The 27293-nt window shown below is 44.9% G+C and overlaps 1 long non-coding RNA gene across 4 annotated transcripts; it reads right to left on the reverse strand.

Moving 5' to 3' along the window:
* Nucleotides 1-4876: 4876 nt before the first annotated feature.
* LOC123127633 (uncharacterized) lies at nt 4877-8539 on the reverse strand. 4 transcript variants are annotated; one of them, XR_006462721.1, is made up of 6 exons: nt 8241-8539; nt 7161-7783; nt 7013-7071; nt 5740-6936; nt 5566-5650; nt 4877-5493 (listed from the first exon to the last, which is right to left on the reverse strand). It is a non-coding gene; the product is annotated as an uncharacterized lncRNA (long non-coding RNA). The 4 variants fall into 4 exon arrangements; XR_006462719.1 differs by having other exon boundaries at nt 5740-7071; XR_006462720.1 differs by having other exon boundaries at nt 7013-7783.
* Nucleotides 8540-27293: the final 18754 nt, after the last annotated feature.

A 27293-nucleotide genomic window follows, 5' to 3' on the forward strand; every position in this document is an offset into this window, starting at 1 on the left:
AGAAATTTTGTTACTCTCCACATATGCAAATTTATTCTCATGAATAGTAGTTGGAGCAAACTCAACAAAATAGCTATCATTTGATTGGAAATTAAAATCATGATGACAAGTTTCATGGTTATCATTATTCAATATAGCATACATGTCGTCACCAAATCATCATAGATAGCAACTTTGTGATCATAATCAATTGAAACCTCTTCCAAAATAGTGGATTCATCATTAAATAAAGTCATGACCTCTCCAAATCCACTTTCATCAATATAATCATCATAAATAGGAGGCATGCAATCATTATAACAAATTTGCACATCAAATCTTGGGGGACTAAAAGTATCATCTTCACCAAACATAGCTTCCCAAGCTTATGGTTTTGCATATCCTTAGCATCATGAATATTCAAAGAATTCATACTAACAACATTGCAATCATGCTCATCATTTATACCAAACATTCTATTGAATTCTTCTTCTATCAATTGAGCACAATTTTCCTTTCCATAATTTTCATGAAATACATTATAAAGATGAATAATATGATGCAACCTTAATTCCATTTTTTGTAGTTTTCTTTTATAAACCAAACTAGTGATAAAACAAGAAATTAAAAGATTCAATTACAAGATCTAAAGATATACCTTCAAGCACTCACCTCCCCGGCAATGGTGCCAGAAAAGAGCTTGATGTCTACTACGCAACTTGTTCTTGTAGCCTTGTGTTGGGCCTCCAAGCGCAGAATTTTGTAGGACAGTAGAAATTTTCTTTCAAGTGGATGACCTAAGGTTTATCAATCCGTGGGAGGAATAGGATGAAGATGCACTACAAGAGATTGGGCCTACTATCACGAGCTAAGAAATGTCATGAAACATTCATAAAAGTCACAAAATACCCATATGTGACATTATTTGGGCGTCACGAGCATCGTCACGGAATCCCCGTCACAGATTACTCCTAGTGACGGCGTACGCACAAAACATCACTCAACATGGGACCTTCAATGACATTCGACGTCACTGGATTTTCGATGGCCCAATACACATTGTATTTCTAAATGGGCCGAGCCTGATAATTTGGTGGATTTACATTTTATATCCATTTTCTAGGCTATGGACAATTTGCTGCCCAATATTGTTTGATTGGGAATTTGTTGGGCTATATCCATTTTCTGCCAATTATTTTTCTTTCTACTCATTCAATCCATCTTACTATTGTCCACACATAATATTTTTGCTTCATATGGCAGGCAATTAATGACAACTTGCCTATTTCACAACAGACATCACAATCATAGTTTTTTATTAAAAGAACATCACAATCATAGTTCACATGCTACATAAGCCGAAATAACACAAGTTACATAAACCTGATGAAACAAGTAGCAGTAATGGGCACTAAGGACTACATTAACAAATGAGTATTGTCTTGGCTTCCAAACATAATTGTATAGCTTTCATCTTCATCAAAGCAAGGAACACTTTTTGGTCATCTCTTCTCCTAATTTCTTGAAGGCAACTAAAGTTGTTGTAACCCTTCTTTGTCCATCATGACTTCTTCAAAGATGACTTGCATATCATCATGTCAAAATCTAGCATAGGATTAGAATTGACAACAAACTCGTAAACAGATCAAAAGAAGAGGGCATGCTGTGATTATAAGGCTAGTAGTGACTTGTTATATCGTGCATGTGCAGCTAATTGACTTATAACCACATTACAACTATCAGCACATATATTAAACCATGTAGATCCATTACTTGCGGGCAAGAGCAATTTTTGTTTATCTACAATGGGAAGACAGAGAGGGGAGGTGAGCAATCTCACTGGTACCTGTTAGCATCTAGAGAGAACGACATCTGTTTCAGATTATGCTCGAATCTGGCATGAGCGCCACTCCAGCTGCAAAACAATCACCGTTTGAGGGGTCTAATCACACAAGGAACAAACTCGTCACCTATGTAGCACTATGGCACACATGCCACAATGCAGAACCGTGTACGGTGTGGATTGTAACAATCTAATAATTTGGAACAACATGACTAAGGAGGAAGATGGAGTCGCAACTACCGTGCGTTGTTGCATCCGGATGGAGGGAGTGTTGCATTGTTCATCCTGCATAGAGAGGAATGATGTTAGATTGGGATCCTGTGAATTGCAGGCAAAGATGAACTAGAGGCGGCAGGAATAGGGCTTACCTGTAGAGACGGAAAAAACACGACGATAGCTGGATCATCGATGCCTCATAGTTCTCTGCTGCTACTCAGTGCAGGTGATAGCCATCATCATCCACCTCGCGACTGGCACCCGTACCACGAGTGAGATAGGGGAAAAGTGGATCTGGACTAGCGAGGAAGATGGTGTGGCGGTTTCGTTGTTCGTGACAGCCATATCCGTGTGGCGTCAGCTCCGAGTGCCATGACGATCTGGCCGGGCGGTGATGGCATCCGGGGTGGTCAGATCGGTTGTAATCTCGAAGGTGGATGAACACCCAGTCGTCGGCCTTCGCAACTTGCAGGAGGGGGTGAGTTTGAGAACGCTGGGGTGAAGGAGGAATTTGGTTTGTCGCTCGCAGCCGAGGTTGACGCCAGTGCCGAATGTAGATTTCAGCACGGTGGCAGTGGCGTCTAACCAAGATAGAGATTTGGTTTTGTACAAGGAAAATTGCCCGTGCGTTGCAACGGGAGACAACGAGTAAACAATGGGATACAAAGTCGGCTTCACAGTAGGGTTTAGTACTTCTATAGGGGGCCACCATCGAGGTGGGCCGTTGGTAAGTAGAAGCGACTTAACTTGGGCAAGCACAAATTGTAGTTGAGAAGGACGACCCGGTCCGGGGAATACCAATGGCACGGTTGCAAGCAGTGGCAATAGAGCTCTAAGCTAGTCATCAACCCAGGCAACAGCGTGCTAGAAATTTTCAAGACTTCTATTTTTGTACCGAGTGAATTTATATGTATCATAGTGAGGATTAATAAAGTTAATAGTATCTAACATTAAAAGGTGGTATCTTATTATTTTTGTATGTAAGCACTTCATCTACTGATCCCACCTAAACAAGAGAGTGACTCATCACCTCAGCTGCTGATCCCAGGGAAGCTTAATACATCGTCGAAAAGATACATTAGTACCTGACAAAGTGATGATCATCGTGATAATTGAAATGACAAACATACTGCTTCTCATACAGGTTACTGATCTATTAAGATCGTCGTACAACAAAGAAAGAAAGGAAATTTGTGTACCAGATCATCTTGTGATGCAAAGAATATATCCTAGCACCTATTAGAGACACCAGCCTATCCATTTCCCAGTATCGCTACTTCGTTCGTTTCTATTCGATGCCGATATTCACAAAACAGTTTCTTCCTGTGGTTAAATGCTAAACAAAAAAATATCGTCCCATCTCATCAGTTGCAGCTTATTAACGACTCGTAGTATGAGAAACGAAATATCAAACTGAGCAGGAAAAGTGGTTAATATCGTTAGTGGAATAGAGGTAACTCTACCAGTCCCCAAAAGATCAAATGGGCATTTGTTTTTTTCTTTTGGAATCAATAGAAAAAATTATCACATGATATGTTAATCAAAGTGATATTATTTTGATGTCGACTGTTCAATCAAACATAAAAAAAGGAGTAGAGGAGAATTAGTTCTCACCGCTCCATCTCTATCTACAACTCTGAATTACTGTGGATAGTGAACAGTGTAATGAGACATGAACCGGTGCCCTAATTAGGTCTAGATTATTATAACATCACAAGGATACCATGGGTCAACCAAAAAGAACAGCCACATAACATGGACTAATGCTAATGCAAGCATGAGACATATGCACACGCAAGTTATCCAATATCATCTCGAGATGCAAGAATATATGATAACATCTGTCAGAGATACTTGCCTATCTTGAGATGCGATAGCATATGGTAACATCTGTTAGAGACACCTATCTATCCATTTTCCCAGAAACGCTACTTCGCTCGTTTTAATTCGATGCCGCTATTTACAAAGCAGTTCTTTGTATCGTTAAGTACTATACAAACAAGAAAATAGGTGCTTGTTCCATATCAGTTGCTGCTTATTAACAACTCCCTGTATGAGAAACAAAAATGTCAAACTGGGCAGGGAAGGTAGTTAATCCCATTAGTGACATATAGGTAATTACTCCAGGGTCTAGAAGCTCACATGCGGTTAGGTTTTCCTTTTGCGATAAATATAGAAAATATAACAGGATGCATTTGTGTACTGCTGAATGCCGAAGCTTAAGCATACGGTGCTTCCTTTTCCAAGCTAGTTGAAATCTACCAGATGCACTAAATTTTACCTTTATGCAGAAGCCAGAAAGATCACTGAAAGCAGAAAAATAGATTTAGTACATACTCATTTCATTTCTACTACATTTCTAGCAAGGCAAAAGAACAAATTTATGTGTTAAAGCAAAATTAGAACATGTTCCCAAGAGAAGGAATGAATCAGTGAGATCGAAGGTGCCACGAATATCAAAGCCTTAACAGCTCCTGTGAAGTTGTTCTCTACCATATGAAAGGGCAAGTATTATTAGGTTGCAGTCAATACCAGTTTGGTTGATACCATCCAATGCTTCATGATTTTGCGTATAGTTTTTCTTATAGAAATGCACAGAAGAGTCACTCTAAATAGAGGTGAACAATATTTATTTTCAAAGATCTTCATGGAAGTTCAAGCATCGCAGCAGTTAATGATTGAACAACTTCATGGCTTATTACAAGTCTAGGAAGATAACTTCATATGGCACAATATAGGTGAATAACTAAGCAAAATAAACAGGTATCTTGTATTTTGCTGCAAATGTTCAAGCATGTAAATCTGTAAATGGATAGGCATTGGAGTAGTATCCCGAAATAGAGTAAAAATAACTTCTTATTTACAATTCTAGGATTTGATACATCACCCCTGTGAAGAACAGACATCATCACTGTAACAAACAAACACAGCTGATCTTATCAAACAGCTTTTGGAAATGTACACCGATGTTTAAGAAAAGCGTAGTTAAACCTTCTAAACTAAAGATTGTGACTTTTTTCAATAAAGAAACAACAATCCCTCTATAAGTTGTCAGAACTCAGAACAATTGGACCAAGGAACTTCTAACAAATAACAAAACCATCTACAATAGCAATCACGACCTTCAATCCTAACTCTGCAATGTTGAGCAAGATTTTATCTATGCAGTTTGCACCTCATCCTATGCGTACAAAAGATCTCTCTTTATGTCACCAACTTTAATGTCTGCAGATCCAGCTGTTGACATTGCACTCCCCAGATGCTTCCGCAACTCTGCTCCACAAGGAGGAGACGGGGTGGAGGTGGGGAGCTGCTGCTTCTTCGATCCAGCGCTCCATGGGAGAGGACAAAGGAGGACGGGGCTCCGCCTGCCACGCCCATCCTCGCCTCCCTCTATATTCATAGGTGCTTGACCCCGCCGCCCTCTCCCTCCACGAGAACGCCGTGATCCGGGGCTTTGCAAGATAGCTTGTCAGCCAATATGGATGTACATTGACACGACAAAAAAACAGAAATTATGTTCATACCTTGTGAGTTATATATATTCTAAGTAGACTATAGATTACAAAGAATCGAAGCTTCTGTGCATACTCATTATTCAGTAAACTTGTCCTGTAACAGGTTAATATTGTGTCATTATAGAACTTGGTACAGTTTAGTAACAGAAATGATCAACCAGATGATCTGCAAGAGCAGACTACCTTATCAGATTTTAGTGCCTACATGACTCTCTTTCTTTGCAGCTGGTAACTTAATTATAACGGTAATGCAGCACACGAAATGAAACTCAATCAAGGTAATACATATGCTCCCCTCTGCGCCTTTAACTACTAGAACAAAAGAAGAAATAGTAGTTAGCTTGATGTAAAATCCTGACTAAAAAGAAGAAATAACAGTCAACTCAATGTAAAAAACAATTATGCTGCAGAAATACAAATAGAAGTTATGGAAGGCTAACCAGTTATTCCTTCCCACTAAGAAAATCTGTAGCACTATCAACCATAAGCATTGCATTATTACATACAGCTAAACTTAACAACAGAAAGATCTATGCTTTTAGTTTTACTTGATTTTTGTTAGCAAGTAAAACTGTTGGAAGTGTAGCCGTACCATGCCAGCTCTACATGGACCAAATAAACCACAGTAAGCTGATGTTAGCTATCATTGGGCCTGTTTGGGACAACTCCGCTTCATCAAAATCAGTTTCACTCCACCAAATCCACTATGGAGCAGTTTCATACATAAGTTGTAGCACTACCAAACAGAATATTTGGTTTCCGTCTAACTCCAACTTCAAGAATGGGAAATCTGGTGGAAAGGATCTATTTGATTGGATGAGGGAGGAGAAACGAAGGGGTATCCACTTACTGGTGGCAGTGGTGGGTAATTGTCCCCCAACTCCAGCTTCTAGAGTTTTTTGGAGCACCCCCTAAAGAGCTTCGTAGAAAACTAAGAGTTGTACCTCAGATTCTAGTTTTTTTGAGGAATGGCATATCGTGGAGCTACTCCGTTTGGCTTGCGTTTTCTGGAGTAGAGCTAAATTTTAAGGAGCAGAGTAGTCCCAAACAGGCTCATTATAAACATATCCATGGGTGTACATATATTCAAAAATTCAGATAACAAATAGTTGTATCATATCAGTGTTTCCCTACAAAAAAGAAACCGTATCATTGAACATATTGGATCCGATCTTCACCAAGTGGTAGCTCAGACTGCCTTGTACAAAGTTTGCAACCAGTAATCGGAAGTCCTATACAAGTAAAATGTACAAGAAATTGCATACCAGCACCCGAGTCCAGTAGCATTGGACTCTGCCTTGTATGCTGAGCTTATTGTTTGCAAGTGACTGAAAGTATTACCATCACCATTGGAGTGTATCCAGATTCAGGCATGTGTATCTATTACACCTCAAATATAAAATTAGCTTCCATGCAAAAGAAAAACTTAGCTTAAACAAATTGTACTCTAAAATACCTAGTATTGTACTATTTTGAAGATCTCTGGAGCAGGTTTTTCATTCCTTGGTCGTGTGTCTAAGTGTACAAATTAATTAGGTCATACCACTCAATTATAATCAAACAAATTAGTGTAATCTATGGGGTGGGAGTGAAGTACCACTCACCGAAGCATAGGAACAGCTTGGGTAATGACGTCATTGACAAGTACAAATCACAATGTCAAAGCACATCTGGGATCGCCGCATCTGCCTGCTCACTATTTGAAGTGTGCTCTTCGCTGCAGCATACAGTGGTCACCAGGACGCGGAGGGCTATCTCCCCTATCTATATATTGTACATTCAGATACCAAAATCCTTGAATGGCATAGACATGACCTCCAAGAGAATCATTGAAAAAGTCTTACTATCCTCCTTATTTCTGCATGTATGCCAACACAAACATGAACACCACGTCCAGTGATCCCTCCATCAGCTCAAAAGGCCATTCCCTGTTTATGACCTCTATTGGAAGCCCGCCTCAGTCCGTCGATGCATCGGCTGAGACTGAGCTGCTCGTCAGTGCTTGCTAAAGGCGGCTCCATCTTTTTGGTGAATAGAAATCTCAGATGTCAATGGGTGCATGGTAGCAGATGTGCCAGAGAGAGGGCTGCTTCAGGGCAATCTTATTGGGTGTCAGCAGTCAACTGCAACCTTAAGAAATAACATCTATTATAGAGCAATTAACAAAATGAACCAGCTATCTTAACTGACGCCGAACCCTGTCGTTGCTTGTCGATGCCTCAAACACCTGCAACATGTAGCAGAAAAATCAGAGAAGGAAGGGCAGCAGCAGCTCCTCCGATGCAAGCGTTGGCTGCCATCATGGGACGGTAGGGTGGGATGCAACAGAGCACAGATCAATTAACACATAAATTGTACCAAACAATTGAGCTCAAATAGTAGTAAGTTGATGAGCAGGGGAGGCACATGGACCTCAAACAATGCCCATTTTTTGTTCATATTTCAGTAGCAGCTCCCTAAATTCCAGATTGAACAATTCAACTAATAACTGCAGTTCAGTCAGACATCAATTCAACTAACAAATTCATGGTTAACCTTGCTGTTCAATTCAAGGAACAATCAACACATATCAACAAAATTGACCTCAAACAGTAGCCAATTGAGCCCAAACAGTGGTAAATCTAATCAAGAGCAATGCCTCAATGTCCACGAACAAGAGCAGAGAGAGGAGGGAGCGAACTCACCTGAAGACCAGAAGGATGAAGCTCCATGGGTGGTGCTTCCCGAGCTGCAGAAAGGCAAGGTCGACCCCTCCTTCCTCAAGCATCCAATCCACTTCCCCGCCGCTCGTCGCGCCCTCTCCTTCTCCCTGCCACTCCTCCTTCTTTCTATCTCTCCCCTCACCACTGTCTCTCTCACTGGTGCAGCGCCACCGTATCCAGTCTCCGCCGGAGCTCGTCATCTCGCTCGGAACCGGCGAGGAACGCCGCCGCCATGAACTTCGAGTTGAAGCCCCGCCGTTGGTGTTGGAAACGAATATTTTGGCAATGCAACTCGATGTATTGATCGGTGCATAGCGTACGTATATATGGAGTACAAGGTGGGCCACAACCTCAACTATACAATGACTAAAAGGTGGGCCGGACTATACAATATACATGCACAAATCATATATTCAACACCCCCCGTGGTCGAAGCGTCGCCGGAGACGCAAAGACTGGACCTGAACTCCTCGAAAACAGAAGTAGGTAGTCCTTTTGTCATAACATCGGCAAACTGTTGCGCCGTCGGGACGTGGAGGACCCAGATGCGCCCAAGGGCCACCCGCTCACGAACAAAGTGTATGTCGAGCTCAATGTGCTTCGTTAGTCGATGATGGACCGGGTTGGCGGAGAGGTACACGGTGGAGACGTTGTCGCAGTAGACGAGTGTGGCCTTGTGAACATCACAAAGCAACTCCTGGAGCAGCTGATGAAGTCAAGAGCATTCGGGAACGGCGTTAGCCACTGCCCGATACTCTGCCTCGGCACTCGAGCGAGAGACTGTGGGCTGTCGCTTGGAAGACCAAGAGATCAGAGACGGCCCAAGGTAGACACAGTACCCCGAAGTGGAGCGTCGTGTGTCTGGGCAGCCAGCCCAGTCCGCATCAGAATAGGTGACGAGGTCGGTAGAGGCGGAGGCCGTTAGTGTAAGTCCCATGGACGTAGTGCCGCGTATGTAACGGAGGATACGCTTCACCAAGGTCCAGTGAGAGTCACGCAGAGCATGCATGTGAAGATAGACCTGCTGAACGACATACTGCAAGTCGGGGCGCGTTAGAGTGAGGTACTGCAAGGCACCCACAATGGAGCGATAGAATGCTGCGTCGGATGCGGGAGAGCCCTCCAGAGATGAAACCTTGGCCTTGGTGTCAACAGGCGTGGGAGCAGGCTTGCAGTTAAGCATGCCGGCATGATCGAGAAGCTCATGGGCGTAACGCTGTTGGTGCAGGAAGAATCCATCTGGCCGTCGAACTACCTCAATGCCGAGGAAGTAGTGGAGGGGCCCCAAGTCCTTCAGGGCAAACTCATCGCGAAGACGAGCAGTAAGCCGCTGGAGAAGCACGATAGTGGATGCCATCAGGATGATGTCGTCGACGTAGAGCAACAAGTAGGCCGTGTCAACCCCGTGATGGTACAGGAAGAGGGACGCGTCGGAGCGGGTTGATGTAAATCCGAGCGTCTGCAGGAAGGCAGCGATGCGCTGGTACCAGGCCCGAGGCGCCTGCTTCAACCCGTAAAGAGAACGGGAGAGCAAGCACACATGGTACGGATGTGTGGCGTCGACGAAGCCGGTGGGCTGCTCACAGAACACCTGCTCGGCGAGGTGGCCGTGCAAGAAGGCGTTGGAGACGTCCAACTGATGCACAGGCCAAGCTCGGGAGACGGCCAGCTGAAGCACGGTGCGGATCGTTCCCGGTTTAACAACCGGAGCAAAAGTGTCGGTGAAGTCCACGTCCGCACGTTGCCGAAAGCCTCGAACCACCCAGCGAGCTTTGTAGCGCTCGAGAGTCCCATCGGGACGAGTCTTATGCCGAAAGACCCACTTGCCCGTGATGATGTTGGCACGAGGTGGCTGAGGGACAAGCTGCCTGGTGCGGTTCCGTTGGAGCGCATCGAACTCTTCCTGCATCGCAGCGAGCCAATGAGGGTCCCGAAGGGCGGCTCGAGCTGACGATGGGAGAGGGGACAGCTCGGAGACGGAAGCGGCGAGAAGATACTCATCGCTAGTGTACCGCGTACTCGGGCGGAAGGTACCGGCCCGAGAGCGAGTCATCAGGCGGGGCAGCGAGTCCAGGGCGATGGGCGAAGACAAAGAAGAGCCCGCCGCCACTGATGCCGCGGGTGAGGCCGTGGGTGAGGCCGCCGCGGGCGAGGCCGCATGCGAGGGCGCGGGGGGCGCCGAGGAGGCCCACGCCGATGGTGGCGGAGGGGGCGTCGCAGGCGCTGGGAGGGGTGCAGCCCCTAAGGAAACCGGCCGGGGAGGAACTTGACCCGGGGCATGGGGGCACCCTCAAAGCCAGGAGGCGGCCCGAGAGAAGCGCTCGAGAGGCCGTCACCAGGAGCGGGCAAGGCCGCAACATCCGAAGGTACCTACTAAAACGGAAAAACCATCTCATCAAAGTAAACATGTCGGGAAGTGATGACCCGATGTGAGATAGGATCATAGCAGCGGTAGCCTTTGGTGTTGGGGGGATAGCCAAGAAAAATACAGGCCACGGACCGTGGTGCGAGCTTATGAGGAGTAGTGGAAGCGATGCTAGGGTAGCACAAGCAACCGAAAATGCGAAGCTCGGTGTAGGAAGGTGGTGTGCCGAACAAAAGATGATGAGGAGCAAAATTCCCGCGAGTGCGACAGGGACGGATGTTGAGGAGTAGTGATGCGGTGGCGAGCGCGTCAGGCCAAAAACGTGGTGGCACGTTGGCGTGAAAGAGGAGGGTGCGAACGCAGTCATTAAGAGTGCGAAGCACGCGCTCAGTGCGGCCATTTTGTTGCGAAGTGTACGGGCAAGTGAGACAAAAAATCGTGCCGTGTGTGGCGAAGAAGGTTGCAGATTGCAAGATTATCGAACTCCTTCCCGTTATCTGTTTGCAATGCATGAATGGGGCGACCAAACTGCGTGGAGACATAGGAGTAGAATGCGGTGAGAGTGGCAACAGAATCCGACTTTCGCCGTAACGGGAAGGTCCACACATTGTGCGAAAAATCATCAAGAATAACTAGATAATAGAGATAGCCCGTGTTACTTGCAATAGGAGAGGTCCAAACATCACTATGAATTAACTCAAATGGGTATGAAGCAACATGCGAGGAAGTGCTAAAGGGTAAACGAGTATGTTTGCCGAGACGACAAGCATGACAAGTGTGATCGTCGATCTTATTACACGTGAATGAAAAACTGCGAAGAATATGACGAAGGGTGGCAGTGTTGGGATGACCAAGACGAGCATGCCAAAGGTCCACTCCAGCGGAAAGCGCCATGGGTGCAGCGACGGAGGATGTGGATGAGTGGACCGGGTAGAGATCGTCGGGGCTGTCACATCGGTGGAGCACCATCCGGGTACGGGCATCCTTAACAGAAAAGCCAAACATGTCAAATTCAACGGTGACAGGATTTTCACGTGTAAGAAAACGAACAGAAACAAGATTTTTAATGATGTCAGGTGAAACGAGTACGTTAGAAAGATGTAATGGAATGGAGTTAGAAGGAAAAGCAGCATGGCCGGCATGAGTGATGGGCACGGAGGAACCATCGCCCACGGTAATGCGAGCAGCAGTGTGAACAAGGTGAGCGGTAAGAAGGTTACAGGGGTTGGCGGCCATGTGAGCCGTGGCTCCGGTGTCCATGTACCAGTCACCACCGCCAGTGTACTGCTGTGGCGTGGGGGCGGTGTAGAGGGCCGCTAGCAGCGCGGGTCCCATGGCGCCGGCGGAAGGGCCGGGGCCGACGGCAGGGGCTGTGGCGGCGGCGCCACGAACCCACCGGCCGGAGGCCGCCCATAGGCCGCCGAGGGGCCGTAGAGCGGCGCCGGCGGATACGCCTGAGGGGCCGGGCGGGCGCCAAAAACATCGGGGATGGGGGCGCGCGGTATGTGCATGGAGTATGCGTGAACAACCCCCGTCGAGGGGTTCTGGCCGGCCTGCGAGGGCGCCGGCGGGAGCGGGTGCTGTGGCTGGCGCGGCGCCCCGCCATGGGTAGCTAGCGGCTGCTGCTGCTGCTTGCGGCCACCTCGGCGGCGACGCCCGCCCCGGCGCTGCTGCTGCTCGGCGGGGGGCGGCGGAGGGGCCTGCGGCAGCGCTGGATATGGGAACCCGGGCGGCGGCTGCGCGTGGAGGGGCCCCTGGGCGGGCCGCGACGGGGGAGCCGGAGCGGTGGGCGGCGCACCGCCGCAGGTTCCGGTGGTGAGAGCCGTATGGGTGGCCCGGGTGCGCGACATCCACATCCTCCTCTCCTCCAGCTTCAGGTACGCGATGATCTTGGGGAAGGTCGGGTTGGTGATGAGAGGGATGTTGGAGGCGGCGTTCCCAAAGTCTTCGTTCAGGCCGGCGATGATAGTGCTAAGGAGGAGCTCGTTGGAGACCTTCTCGCCGAGGTCACGGAGCTCGTCGACAAGCTTCTTGAGGCGCATGCAATAATCATCAACCGACGAGTCAAGCTGCTGGCACCCAAAAAACTCGCCGTGCAAAAAAACCTTGCGTTGGAGCGCATTGTCGGTGAAGAGGCCGTTGAGCTTAGTCCAAACGACGTGAGCGTCATCATCGGCGGAGACCACCGTGTGGAAGAGGTCCTTTGAGATGGTGGTGTAGAACCAACGGATAAGAGTGGCGTCGATGTACGTTCACACCTTATCGTCCTCCATGAAGCGGGAGTCCACGGAGGCATCGATGTGATCCCGGAGATTGTACTCACGAAACACAAGGGAGAAGTACGTCATCCAGGCATAGTAGGTGAAGGTGAGGTGATCGAGGATGACGGGAACCCGAGCGAGGATATTGAGATCATGGATGACGACGGGGTCGGGGCCGTCGAAGGGGTTGGTGCGGCGGCTGCGGGTGGTACCGGTGGAACCGGGGGAGGCCATGGCCGAGAGGGGAGGGCGGCGGCGCGTGGTGAAGCAGCGCGGCGAGAGGCATGGCGGCGCGGTGGGTGGCGACGCTGCGGGTTGTGGGCGGAAGCGTGAGGCGGCGGCGGCACACAAGGGGTGGCGGCACGGCGGCGAGGAGACGCGGCGGCGGCGGCACGAAGTGGCGGCGGCGGCGGGTGGCGGCATCGCGGCGGCGGCGGCGGCAGGAGTTAGGGTTAGGATCGTAGGTATGATATCATGTTGGAAACGAATATTTTGGCAATGCAACTCGATGTATTGATTGGTGCATAGCACACGTATATATGAAGTACAAGGTGGGCCATAACCTTAACTATACAATGACTAGGAGATGAGCCAGACTATACAATATAGATGCATAAGCCATATATTCAATAGTTGGACCTCCTCCCGCGCCTCCTAGATTGCATCGACGCCGTCCCTGGAACATGATCCGTCCCCTTCCGCGCCTCCTCGATCGAATCTGGCCGGAGATAGCCGCCGCCGCGCCATGCGTCGTCTGCATCCTCGACCTCTAGCTCGCCTCGCTCCCTAGATAAGAGGATGGCGGTTTTTTTCTAAATAAAGGATTACGGGTTGAATATAAATAAATGCATGATCTTTTCTATAAAAACGAATCGTTTTCTCAGGTATCCACTAAAATAGGGACTGCGGGTTGATTTCTCAGAAATGTATGGACTTTTTTGCAAAACTGCCAACGGCGTACGACCAAAAGCAATACGTGATTTATTATTAGAGAAAGATATATCCTAAACAGAAGTGGGATCGTGGGATGATTTTTTTTTGAGAAATAATGGGAGGAGATATCTGTGCTAGGAGAACGTGTCATTGATATTGCACGCCGTGCCTCTCTTTTCTTGAAATTTGTTCTCCTGTCACGATGCTTTTTCTAGATTGCATAAAATAAATCCTATTTTTTGTGGGCAAAAAACTGAATCCTTTGTTCGGTCAATTAGTCTCTCACCAAAAATAACTTCTATTTTTCAATTATATTCTATAGTTTATATGTGGAACATCTTGTCTGATGGTTACTTGGTGCGCACTAGGTTTAGAGGACTTGTGCGCACACGAGCCACATGTCGCCATTTCTAGTACTGCATCTCTTCATAATCCAAAAGAGGTAACGCATCCCTTAGTTCTTTCCAGAGCAAGTCACGCGGGTCCCGGATGGAAATAACTAGAAATAACTAGACCAGTCTTTTTGATAAAGAATAACTAAACTGTTGCTATAGGCGTTTAGGCGTATAGTCGCACGAACATTAATACATACAGAGTATTTATTTTGTGGGGGCCTAAAACATATATTTTCGCACAACGTTAATTTGTAGTCCCATTGTAAACTCCCTTGGTGGAGACCATGGTCGTCGTGGGGTCAAACTTCGGGCGCCATATTTTTTCCATCAACTCTTCTATGTCCTTTTTATTTTTATTTTTTATATAGAACGAAACCTCAACTCACAAGCGCCCGATTCAGAGTGGTTGGGTAAAAAAACATATTTTTTAGATAGAACGAAATCTATTTATATTAGCTAAGAACAAAATAAGTTTTTCCCATTTTCCACCCAATCCCTATTTTAATTTTTTTAGATTGAACAAAACAACATCAGCTCATGATCATCAGGTTGAACATTTTTGCCCAGCAACCATCTATTTATATTAGATAGAACGCAACTTAAAAAAGATATAGCAAAATAAGTTTTTACCTAGCCACTATACCTATTTATATTAGACAGAACAAAATAATTACATCGCTCAACTTCATGTAAATAAATTATGCCAGGCCCCACTACCAACACTGGTGTCTGGATCCTGCCACTCAATAAACCATGAAGTAGCTATGGGGGGTCCCACTACTCGACATTACATGACAAAAAATCATCATCACACATTCGTAATACTCGGTGACTCTAGTAGGTTGGCCATGGAAATTACCAAAGCGTCATACAAATTGGCAGCCAGGTGCGCTCTATGGCCGAGGCGATTTAGTGATGTCTATCATCACCGATTTGTGGTAATCAGTGATGCTACGTGCGAGAATGTCACATATTAGTTATATTCGTGATGTTGCCCACCAACGTCACGCGGATTTTCGTCACAGTATCTAAAATTTGTTGTAGTGATGGTCTCTCTCAAACAAACCTGCAACCAAATAATAAAAAGTTTCTTGTGTCCCCCAACACACCAAATACAATGGTAATTCGTATAGGTGCACTAGTTCGACGAAGAGATGGTGATACAAGTGTAGTAATGATAGTATATATTGATTTTTGTAATAGGAACAATAAAAATAACAAGGTAGCAATTGGTAAAACGGAGCACAAACGGTATTGCAATGCTTGAAAATAAGACCTAGGGTCCGTACTTTCGCTAGTGCAATCTCTAAACAATGCTAATCTAATTGAATCATATAACCACCCATCAAAGTGCGATAAAGAATCACTCCAAAGTTACTATCTAGCGGAGAACATAAGAAGAATTGTTTGTAGCTATTCTTTCCGGTCGATCTATCCAAGAGTTCGTACTAAAATAACACCAAGTTATTCTTTTCAATCGATCTATCAACAGTTTGTACTAAAATAACACTAAGTTATTCTTTCCGATCGATCTATCAATAGTTTATACTAAAATAACACTAAGTTATTCTTTCCGACTAATCTATCAAGAGTTCATACTAAAATAACACCAAAGCAAATTCAAATTCATAATACTCAATCCAACACAAAGAACCTCAAAGACTGCCCCAAGATTTCCACTAGAGAAACAAAGACGAGAACGTGCATCAACTCATATGCATAGATTACCGCAATGTCACCTCGGAATCTGCGAATTGAGTGCCTAAACACATATCAAGTGAATTAATATAATATCCCATTGTCACCACGGGTATTCATATGCAAGACATACATCAAGTGCTCTCAAATCTATGAAAGTATTCAATACGATAAAACGAAAACTCAAAGGGAAAACTCAATTCACAACAAGATAGAGAGGGAGAAACACCATATGATCTAACTATATTAACAAAGCCCGCAATACATCAAGATCGTGACATCTCAAGAACACGAGAGAGAGAGAGATTAAACACATAGCTACTGGTACAAACCCTTAGCCCCAAGGGTGGACTACTCCCTCCTCATCATGATGGCCGTCGGGATGATGAAGATGGCCACGGGTGATGATTTCCCCCTCCAGCAGCGTGCCGGAACGGGGTCTAGATTGGTTTCTCATGGCTACAGAGGCTTGCGGTGGCGGAACTTCTGATCTAGGGATAACCGGATGGTTTTTGGAATATTTGGGAATTTATAGGCCGAAGAGGCGGTGCGGGAGGCCACCGAGGTGGACACAACCCACTAGGGTGCGACTGGGCCCCCAGGCGCGCCCAGGCGGGTTGTGCCCCCCCCCCTAGGGGCACCCCTCTGGTACTTCGTTGGCCCATTGATGGTCTTCTGGTCCAAAAAAATCTCCAAAAAGTTTTGCTCCATTTGGACTCCGTTTGGTATTGATTTTCTATGATGTAAAAAACAAGCAAAAAACAACAACTGGCAATGGGAATTATGTCAATAGGTTAATCCCAAAAATGATATAAAGTTGCTATAAAATGATTGTAAAATATCTAAGAATGATAATATAGTAGCATGAATACTTCATAAATTATAGATACGTTGGGGACGTATCACTTTCACACTTTGTTAGCACCCTTAGGATCGAAAAAATCTTCAGGTTGCATCATACACAACACTTCCTTAAGAAATCCATTAAGGGATGCAGTTTTGACGTTCATTTGCCAAATTTCATAATCACAAAATGTGGCAAGTGCTAACGTGATTCGGACAGACTTAAGTATTGCTACGGGTGAGAAAGTCTCAGCGTAGTCAACCCCTTGAACTTGTTGAAAACCTTTCGCGACAAGTCGAGCTTTGTAGACAGTGATATTACCATCAGTGTCCATATTCCTCTTGAAGATCCATTTATTTTCAATGGCCTGCCGATCATCGGGCAAGTCCACACTTTGTTCTCATACATGGATCCTATCTCATATTTCATGGCCTCAAGCCATTTATCAGAATATGGGCTCATCATAGCTTCTTCATAGTTCGTAAATTCACCGTGGTCTAATAACACGACTTCCAGGACAAGATTACCATACCACTCTTGTGCGGAACATGTTCTGGTCGACCAAGAAAGTTCAGTAGCAACTTGATCCGAAATTTCTTGATCATCATCATTAGCTTCCTCTCTAGTTGGTGTAGGCATCACGAAAACATTTTTCCCTGGTGTGCTACTTTCCAATTCGAGATAAGGTACAACTACCTCATCAAGTTCTAATTTCCTCCCACTCACTTCTCTCGAGAGAAACTCCTTCTATAGAAAGGACCCATTCTTGGCAAGAAAATCTTGCCTTCGGATCTGTGGTAGAAGGTATACCCAATGGTCTCTTAAGGGTATCCTATGAAGACGCACTTCTTCGCTTTGGGTTCGAGCTTATCAGGCTGAAGCTGTTTGACATGAGCATCGCATCCGCAAACTTTAAGAAACGATAGCTTAGGTTTCTTGCCAAACCATACTTCATACGGTGTTGTCTCAACAAATTTAGACGGTGCCCTATTTAACGTGAATGCAGTTGTCTCTAATGCATAACCCGAAAATGATAAAGGCAAATCGGTAAGATACATCATAGAACGCATCATATCTAATAAAGAACGGTTACGACATTCGGACACACCACTATGCTGTGGTGTTCCAGGTGGTGAGTTGTGAAACAATTCCACATTGTTTTAAATGAAGGCCAAACTCGTAACTCAAATATTCACCTCCATGATCAGATCATAGAAACTTTATTTTCTTGTTACGATGATTCTCCACTTCACTCTGAAATTCATTGAACTTCTCAAATGTTTTCAGATTTGTGTTTCATCAAGTAGATATACCTATATCTACTAAAATCATCTGTAAAGATTAGAAAATAACGATACCCACCGCGTGCCTCAACACTCATCGGACTGCATACATCGGTATCTATTATTTCCAATAAGTCATTAGCTCGCTCCATTGTTCCGGAGAATGGAGTTTTAGTCATCTTGCCCATGAGGCATGGTTCACAAGTATCAAATGATTCATAATCAAGTGATTCCAAAAGTCCATCCGCATGGAGTTTCTTCATGCGCTTTACACCAATATGACCTAAACAGCAGTGCCACAAGTATGTTGCACTATCATTATCAACTTTGCATCTTTTGTCATCAATATTATGAATATATGTATCACTACGATCGAAATTCAATAAACCATTCACAATGGTTGTATGACCATACAAGGTTTTATTCATGTAAACAGAACAACAATGATTCTCTAACTTAAATGAATAACGGTATTGCAATAAACATGATCTAATCTTGTTCTTGATCAACGCAAACACAAAATAACATTTATTCAGGCTCAACACTAATCCCGAAGGTAGAGGGAGTGTGTGATGGTGATCATTTCAATCTTGGAAAAACTTTCAACACACATCGTCACCTCGCCCTTAACTAGTCTTCGTTTATTTTGCAACTCCTGTTTTGAGTTACTAATCTTAGCAACTGAACTAGTATCAAATACCCAGGGGCTACTACGAGCACCATTAAGGTACACATCAATAACATGTATATCAAATATACCTTTGTTTACTTTGCCATCCTTCTTATCCGCCAAGTATTTGGGGTAGCTCCGCTTCTAGTGACCATTTCCTTTGCAGTAGAAGCAATCAGTTTCAGGCTTGGGTCCAGCTTTGGGCTTCTTCACGGGAGCGACAACTTTCTTGCCATTCTTCTTGAAGTTCCCTTTCTTTCCCTTGCCTTTTTTCTTGAAACTAGTGGTCTTCTTAACCATCAATACTTGATACTCCTTCTTGATTCCTACATCCGCCGATTTCAGCGTCGCGAAGAGCTTTGGGAATCGTTTCCGTCATCCCTTGCATATTTATAGTTCATCACGAAGCTCTAGTATCTTGGTGATAGTGACTGGAGAAAACTGTCAACCACTATCTTATTTGGAAGATTAACTCCCACTTGATTCCAGAGATTGTAGTACCCAGACATTCTAAGCACATGCTCACCGGCTGAGCTATTCTCCTCCATCTTGTAGGCAAAGTACTTGTCAGAGGTCTCATACCCTCAACACGGGCATGAGCCTGAAATACCAATTTCAGCTCTTGGAACATCTTATATGTTCCATGGCATTCAAAACATCTTTGGAGCCCGATTCTAAGTCGTAAAGCATGGCGCACTAAACTATCAAGTAGTCATTAGATCGAGCTTTCCAAACGTTCATAACGTCTGCATCAGCTCCTGCAGCAGGTCTATCACCTAGCGGTGCATTAAGGACATGATTCTTCTATGCAGCAATGAGGATAATCCGCAGATCACGGGCCCAGTGCGCATTATTGGTACCATCATCTTTCAACTTAGTTTTCTCTAGGAACGTATCAAAAAACGGGGAAGCTACATCGCAAGCTACTGAACTACAACATAATTTGCAAAGACATTTTGACTATTCAATTAATCAAATTACTAATGAACTCCCACTTAAATCAACATCCCTCAAGTTGTATAAGTGATACATGATCCAAATCAACTAACCCATGTTCGATCATCACGTGAGATGGGGTAGTCATCAATGGTGAACATCTCTATGTTGATCATATCTACTATATGACTCACGTTCGAACTTTCGGTCTCCAGTGTTCCGAGACCATGTCTATACATGCTAGGCTCGTCAAGTTTAACCCAAGTATTCCACGTGTGTAAATCTGGCTTACAACCGTTGTATGTGAATGTAGAGTCTATCACAACCGATCATCACGAGGTGCTTCAAACTTTAGCAACGGTGCATACTCGGGGAGAACACTTTTATCTTGAAATTCAGTGAAGGGATCATCTTATAATGCTACCGCCATTCTAAGAAAAATAAGATGCATGAAAGATAAACATCACATACAATCAAAATATGTGACATGATATGGCCATCGTCATCTTATGCTTTTGATCTCCATCTCCAAAGCATCGTCATGATCTCCATCGTCACCGGCTCGACACCTTGATCTCCATTGTTGCGTCGGGGTCATATCGCCAACTATTGCTTCTACAACTATTGCTAATGCATAGCGATAAAGTAAAGCAATTACATGGCGCTTGCATTTCATACAATGAAGAGACAACCCTAAGACTCCTGCCAGTTGTCGATATTACAAAACATGATCATCTCATACATCAACATATACCACACATGTCTTGACCATATCACATCACAACATGCCCTGCAAAAACAAGTTAGACATCCTCTACTTTGTTGTTGCAAGTTTTACGTGGCTGCTACGGGCTTCTACCAAGAACCATTCTTAACTATGCAAAAAGCACAACGGTGATTCATCAAGTTTGCTGTTTTAACCTTCTTCGAGGACCGGCCGTAGTCGAATTTGATTCAACTAAACTAGGAGAAACAGACACCCGCCAGCCACCTTTATGCAAAACTAGTTCGGTGGAACCGGTCTCATGTGCGTGGACATGTAAGGTTGGTCTGGGCCACTTCATCCCACAACACCGTCGAATCAAAATAAGACATTGGTGTAAGCATTATGACTATCACCACCCACAACTCTTTGTGTTCTACTCGTGCATATCATCTACGCATAGACCAGGCTCAGATGCCACTGTTGGGAAACGTTGCATGGAAAACAAAAAAAATTATACGCACACGCAACATCTATCCATGGATATGCATAGTAAAGAAAGGGGAGAGTGTGTCTACGTACCCTCGTAGACCGTTAAGCGGAAGCATTTATCATGCGGTTGATGTAGTCGTACTCTTCGCGATCCGATCACGATCCAACCGATCTAGTGCCGAACAGACGAAACCTTCAAGTTTAGCACACATGCGGGCCAATGACGTCTCCTCCTTCTTGATTCATCAAGCGGGAGAGGAGAAGTATATGGGGTCACAACAAACACGACGGCGTGGTGGTGATGGTGGTAGAGTACCGACAGTGCTTCAGTAAGCGTCGCCGGGACGAGGCGGTGGAACTACGGAGTAACGGGAGATAGAGGGGTGCCAAGGGCTTGGTGTATCCTTTTGGGGTGCCCCTCCCCTCTATATATAGGTGGAGGGGCATGGGAAACCTCCCCTCCAAGACCTAGGGCACATCTAAGGGGGAGAGGACTTGGACTCCAAGTCCAATCCTATTCCTACTAGGACTCCTTCCTTTTTTGCCTTCCCTAGCCACATGGTCTTTTGTGGACTTGGTGCGCCAAGACCAATAAGGCCAGGGAACCTCCCCGCATCCCACGCTAGCCCTTGGGTCGTGGTGGACCCACTTGTGGACTTTCGGACCCCTCCAGAATCCTCTAGAACCTTTTGGAAGCTTCCCGGTACAATACCGAAAAACTGCACCTTTTTCTGGAACCCAAAATATGACTTCCCATATATAAATCTTTACCTCTCGACCATTCTGAGACTCCTCGTGATGTCCGAGATCTCATCCGGGACTCCGAACAACATTTGGTTACCACTCATCAAATATCCCAATACTACTCTAGCATCAACGAATGTTAAGCGTGCGACCCTACAGGTTCGGGAATTATGTAGTCATGACCGAGACACCTTTCTGGTCAATAACCAATAGTGGGACCTGGATGCTCATATTGATTCCTACATATTCCACGAATATCTTTGATTGGTTGAACCTTTATGACATCATATGTAATTACCTTTGTCTGTCGGTATGTTACTTGCCCGAGATTCGATCGTTGGTATCTCTATACCTAGTTCAATCTTGTTACCGGCAAGTCTCTTTACTCGTTCCGTAATACATCATCTTTCAACTAACTCCTTAGTCACTTTGCTTGCAAGCTTCTTGTGATGCGTATTACTGAGAGGGCCCAGATATACCTCTCCGCTACACGGAGTGACAAATCCCAATCTCGATTCAAGCTAGCTCAACAGACACATTCAGAGATACCTGTAGAGCATCTTTATGATCACCCAGTTACGTTGTGACTTTGATAGCACACAAGGCATTCCTCTAGTATCCGGGATTTGCATGATCTCATGGTCAAAGGAACATGTATTTGACATTAAGAAAGCAGTAGCAATAAACTGAACGATCATATGCTAAGCTAACAGATGGGTGTTCTCCATCGCATCGTTATCCTAATGATGTGACCCCGTTATCAAATGACAATTCATGTCTATGGTTAGAAAACTTTAACCATCTTTTGATCAGTGAGCTAGTCTAGTAGAGGCTCACCAGGGACACGGTATTTGTTTATGTATCCACACATGTATTTAAGTTTCGGTCAATACAATTCTAGCATGATTAAGGAAATATAATAATAACCATTTTAGTATTGCCTCTAGGGCATTTTTCCATCTAGAATGTGGGAGGTGCATTTGTAAGGCCGAAGGGCATGACCAAGTATTCAATATGCCCTAGGAATGTGGTGAATACCGTTTTGGGGATGTCCTCCTTTTTCATCCTGATTTGATAGTACCTTGATCTGAGGTCTATCTTTGTAAAATACCTGGCCCCATGGAGTTCATCGAGTATCCTGATTTGGTATGGTAAATTTGTTTTTAACGGTTTGGTCACTAAGTTTCCTGAAATCTGTGCACAATCTCCATGTGCCGTCTTTCTTTTTGACTAGCAAAGCAGGGGCTGCATAAGAGCTATCGCTTGGTCGTATGATGGAAGCTTCCAAAAGTTTCTTAATCTACTTCTCCATTTCCTCTTTCTGGTGATGAGGTACTATATATGGTTTCAATCCCAGTTGTTCAGCTCCTGGTTTGAGAGGAATTGCATGATCAAAGCCTCTCTGAGGGGGAAGTTCAGAAGGGGTGGCAAAAACATCTTGAAACTCTTCTAGAACTTCTTGAACAGGAGGTTCTACTTGAGGATTTGCGGTCTCAAATTTGGATATAGGAAATAGGAAATAACCCTTAGTTATTTTGCTCTTGATAGATATCAGTCTGTGCAGAGATATTGGAGGAATTCCCTTAGCAAATGTCTTGTCTTGTAGGGTAATTGTTTTCTCCCTCTTCCAATTGATTTTCATTAATCTTTCATCAAAGTCTAAAGAAATTGGGTTGTGTTCCAAGCCAATCACAACCCAGGATAATTTCGTATCCTTTCAATGGAAGGAGTTTGAAGGTGTTTGAAAATGCATGGCCTTGTATGGCGTACTTGGTAGAAGAGATGTGAGATCATGTTTGCAACTTGCCCCCACCAGCAATATGTAATGTTTGCAGGCCATTCCTTGCAATTGTGCAATTAGTTTTTGTTGCAAATGCCAAGTCCATAAAGGTGTTGGTGCTTCAAGAATCCACTAGAGCCAGGCCCTTTTTGCCCCCAATATCTACCCACATAGTGAAATGTAGCAGTTGTACTTCTTCCCTTCACAGCTTGCATGGAGATCAACATAAGTGGTTCATCAATATTGGGTGAAGTGGACGGTTGTTCATCTTCTTGTTGGTATTGTATGTTCTGCATTTGTTCATCTAGAACTAGCTCTGTCTCCTTAGTAGCCATGAGATTAAGATTCTTGTATTGTGCACATTTATGGCCAATAAACCACCTTTGTCCACAATACATGCATTGCCCTGGTTCTCTATACTTTACTTCAGGTCTAGTGCCCTGTTTGTCTGCTGGTTTGTTAGCAGCAATTTCAGTAGGTCTTGGTCTGCCAGTATAGGTAGTTGTGGCAGTGTTCTTCTCAAAGTACCTCATTTGCTAATACTTCCTTGATTGGTTAGCAGCATTTGCTCCCTGTTCTATGACTCTTGCAGTTTCAACAACATCATAAATATTTGCTGGTTTAAATGGTTTGAGGTAATGTTTTATGTCCCCCCTCAGTCCATTTATATAACACTTCACATAATACTGCTCTTTTACTTCAGGGTTCTCTTTTTATAGTCAGCCATTGATCCTCAAATCTGTCAGTGTATTCAACCATTGTACTACTACTCTGCTTAATGGTGTTGAAATCAGCCACTACTTCATAGGAACTATTGTTGGCAAATCTCTTGCACAAGACTTTGCAAAATTCTGCCCAAGTGAGGTTTTCATGTAGTATGCCTGAATTTCGTAACCAAGTATCAGCCCTCCCCATGATATACATCCGGGCATAACCAAATTTGGCACTTTCAGGTACAAATACCATGGCAAAATATTTAGCTGTGAGTCTCAGCCATTCTTGTGGGTTGGAACCATCAAATCTGGGGAAATCCATCTTAGGTCCTTTAACAATGGATTTGTAAAACTGAGCTTCTTTGTCAAGTTCTTGCAGCTTGTCTCCTCTGAAATGATTGCCCTGTCCTCTGTCCTGGTAATTCAACATAGGGTCTTGATGTTGGTATTGTTGTTGTTGGGGTTGAGCAGCTGCAAGGATTGGTGGTGGTGGATAGGGTGGTGGGTAGGGTGGATATACTATTGTTGTTGTTGTTGTGGTGGGTACTGATAGAGTTGCGGTTGTTGATTGTAGTGTTGGTAGTTCTATTGTGGGGGGGTATATAGGATTGAAGTGACTTTTTTGAAGGGAGGGGGGAGTAGGAGGTGGTGGTGGATAAACTAGGGGTGGTGGTGGTCTGTAAGGTGAAGGGTGTTGGGTTGGTACTGGGGTGGGCATTGAGGAAACTGATTTTGGTTGAACTGAGGTTTCATTATTTGTTGACGTCCCCAATAATGCCGGTGCCCTGAAGGTATGGAGGGGTCTATTACCTCAGGAACGACATTGATTTGTGGATCCGACCACTGTTGGAATTGCTCCCTGATGTTTCATAGTACATCTGCTCTGGATCTGGTTGAGTATAGTCTCCCATGTTGTAATTAGCTTGCTCTTGAGATGGCCCACTTCTCCTCCTCCAGTAAGGTATTTCAGTGTGCCAGATCACAGCTTCAGTCTGGTAAGGGTTGGGTTGGGTTTGGGATTTCTTCCCTGCCTCTGTTCCTTTTCCTAGGCCACTTGTTGCTGGTGGAGTGCTTGACCCTTGCTTCTCCTTCAGCAGTGACTCCATTCTCTTTAGGGTCTCGTTCAGAGCAGTAACTAGTTCCTACATCCCCTCGAACTTGGAGTTCATCTCCTTTGTGCACGACCCAACATGTTCCAGGTCCAACCTCATGGCTGCCACTTCTTGAGCATCTGCCTTTTCTTCTTGGGTCTTCGATTTCGCCATCAGACTGCAAGCAGGGTACGAAAATTTACCTTCGAACTAGTCCAGAACCCTTCCTCATCACAACCCGTTGTCGCCGCCTGACCAACGCCTCGTGGCGTACGGATCTGCCTGGATCACGGGATTTTACCATTGTAGCGTCATGCCACAATAACCGTATGTCCAGCTACAGATCTACGCCCGATCAATCACCGCCGCTAGCGCCGCCGTGACCACGCTACCACTCCGCCGTCAGCGCCTCCTGATACGTCCATTTGGCATCATGCTTTTATATTGATATTTATTACAGTATGGGATGTTATTACACATTATATCACAATACTTATGCCTATTCTCTCCTATTTTATAAGGTTTACATGAAGAGGGAGAATGCCGGTAGCTGGACTTCTGGACTTGAAAAGGAGAAAATATTAAAGACCTATTCTGCACAACTCCAAAAGTCCTAAAACTTCACATACCTTATTTTTGGAATATATAAAAAAATATTGGCCGAATAAAGTACCAGAGGGGGGCCACTAGCCAGCCACAAGGGTAGAGGGCGCGCCCTACCCCTGGGCGTGCCCCCGGCCTTGTGGGCCGCCGGTAGGCCTCCAGTGCCCATCTTTGGCTATATGGAGTGTTTTGACCTAGAAAAAATATGAAGGAAGCTTTCGGGATGAAGCGCCTCCGTCTTGAGGCGCAACCTAGGTAGAACCAATCTAGGGCTCCAGCGGAGCTCTTCTGCCGGGGAAACATCCCTCCGGGAGGGTCAAATCATTGCCATCGTCATCACCATCGATCCTCTGATCGAGAAGGGGTCAATCTCCATCAACATCTTCACCAAAACCATATCCTCTCAAACCCTACTTCATCTCTTGTATTCAATCTTGGTCCCAAAACCTCAGATTGGTACGTGTGGGTTGCTAGTAGTGTTGATTACTCCTTGTAGTTCATGCTAGTTGGTTTATCCGGTGGAAGATTATATTTTTAGATCCTTAATGATAATTAGTACTCCTCTGATCTTGATTATGAATATGTTTTGTGAGTAGTCACGTTTGTTCCTAAGGACATGGGAGAAGTCTTGTTATAAGTGATCATGTGAATTTGGAATTTGTTTGATATTTTGATGAGATGTATGTTGTCTTTCCTCTAGTGGTGTTATGTGAACATCAACTACATGAAACTTCACCATTGTTTGGGCATAGGGGAAGGCACTCGGAAATAATAAGTAGATGATGGGTTGCTAGAGTGACAGAAGCTTAAACTCTAGTTTATGCGTTGCTTCATAAGGGGCTGATTTGGATCCATATGTTTCATGCTATGGTTAGGTTTACCTTAATACTTCTTTCGTAGTTGCGGATGCTTGCGAGAGGGGTTAATCATAAGTGGGAAGCTTGTCCAAGGAAGGCCAACACCCAAGTTGTAACGCCCCGAGACCGATGTGCCAGGTGTCTTCCTATTATTCGCTGTTGTTGCCATGTCATTTGCTTGCGTGTTGCATCTTATCATGTCATCATGTGCATCGCATCATCATGTTTTAAAACTTGCATTCGTTCGGGTTCTCCGAGTTCTTTCCGTTGTCCGTTCTGAGCCCAGACACACTTGCACGCGCCCGCGGCATGTCCGAAATATTATTTTATAAGTGGCCGGAAAATGTTCTTGGATTGGGTTGAAAGTTGGCGTGTGGTCTTATTATAGTGTAGATGGACCGCCTGTCAGGTTTCATCGCATTCGGAGTTCGTTTGATATCCCAACCGTTAAACTATAGCGGCATTATAGCTGGTCTAACGTCGGACGTTTTCGGTCTCCGAAAACAGATGTCGGGCCCTCTCTCTCTCTTCTCCCCCTCGCAGTCTCGCCACAGCCCACCTAGTCCATCCTCCTTCCCCTCTTTGCTTCCGGAGTTGTCCGATGCGACCGCACGGTCCGAAACCCTCTCTGCTCAGTGCATCAAACCCCCTCGCACGCGCGTCCGAA

This window comes from Triticum aestivum, chromosome 6A (assembly GCF_018294505.1).
Source record: "Triticum aestivum cultivar Chinese Spring chromosome 6A, IWGSC CS RefSeq v2.1, whole genome shotgun sequence".
Taxonomy (NCBI): Eukaryota; Viridiplantae; Streptophyta; class Magnoliopsida; order Poales; family Poaceae; genus Triticum; species Triticum aestivum.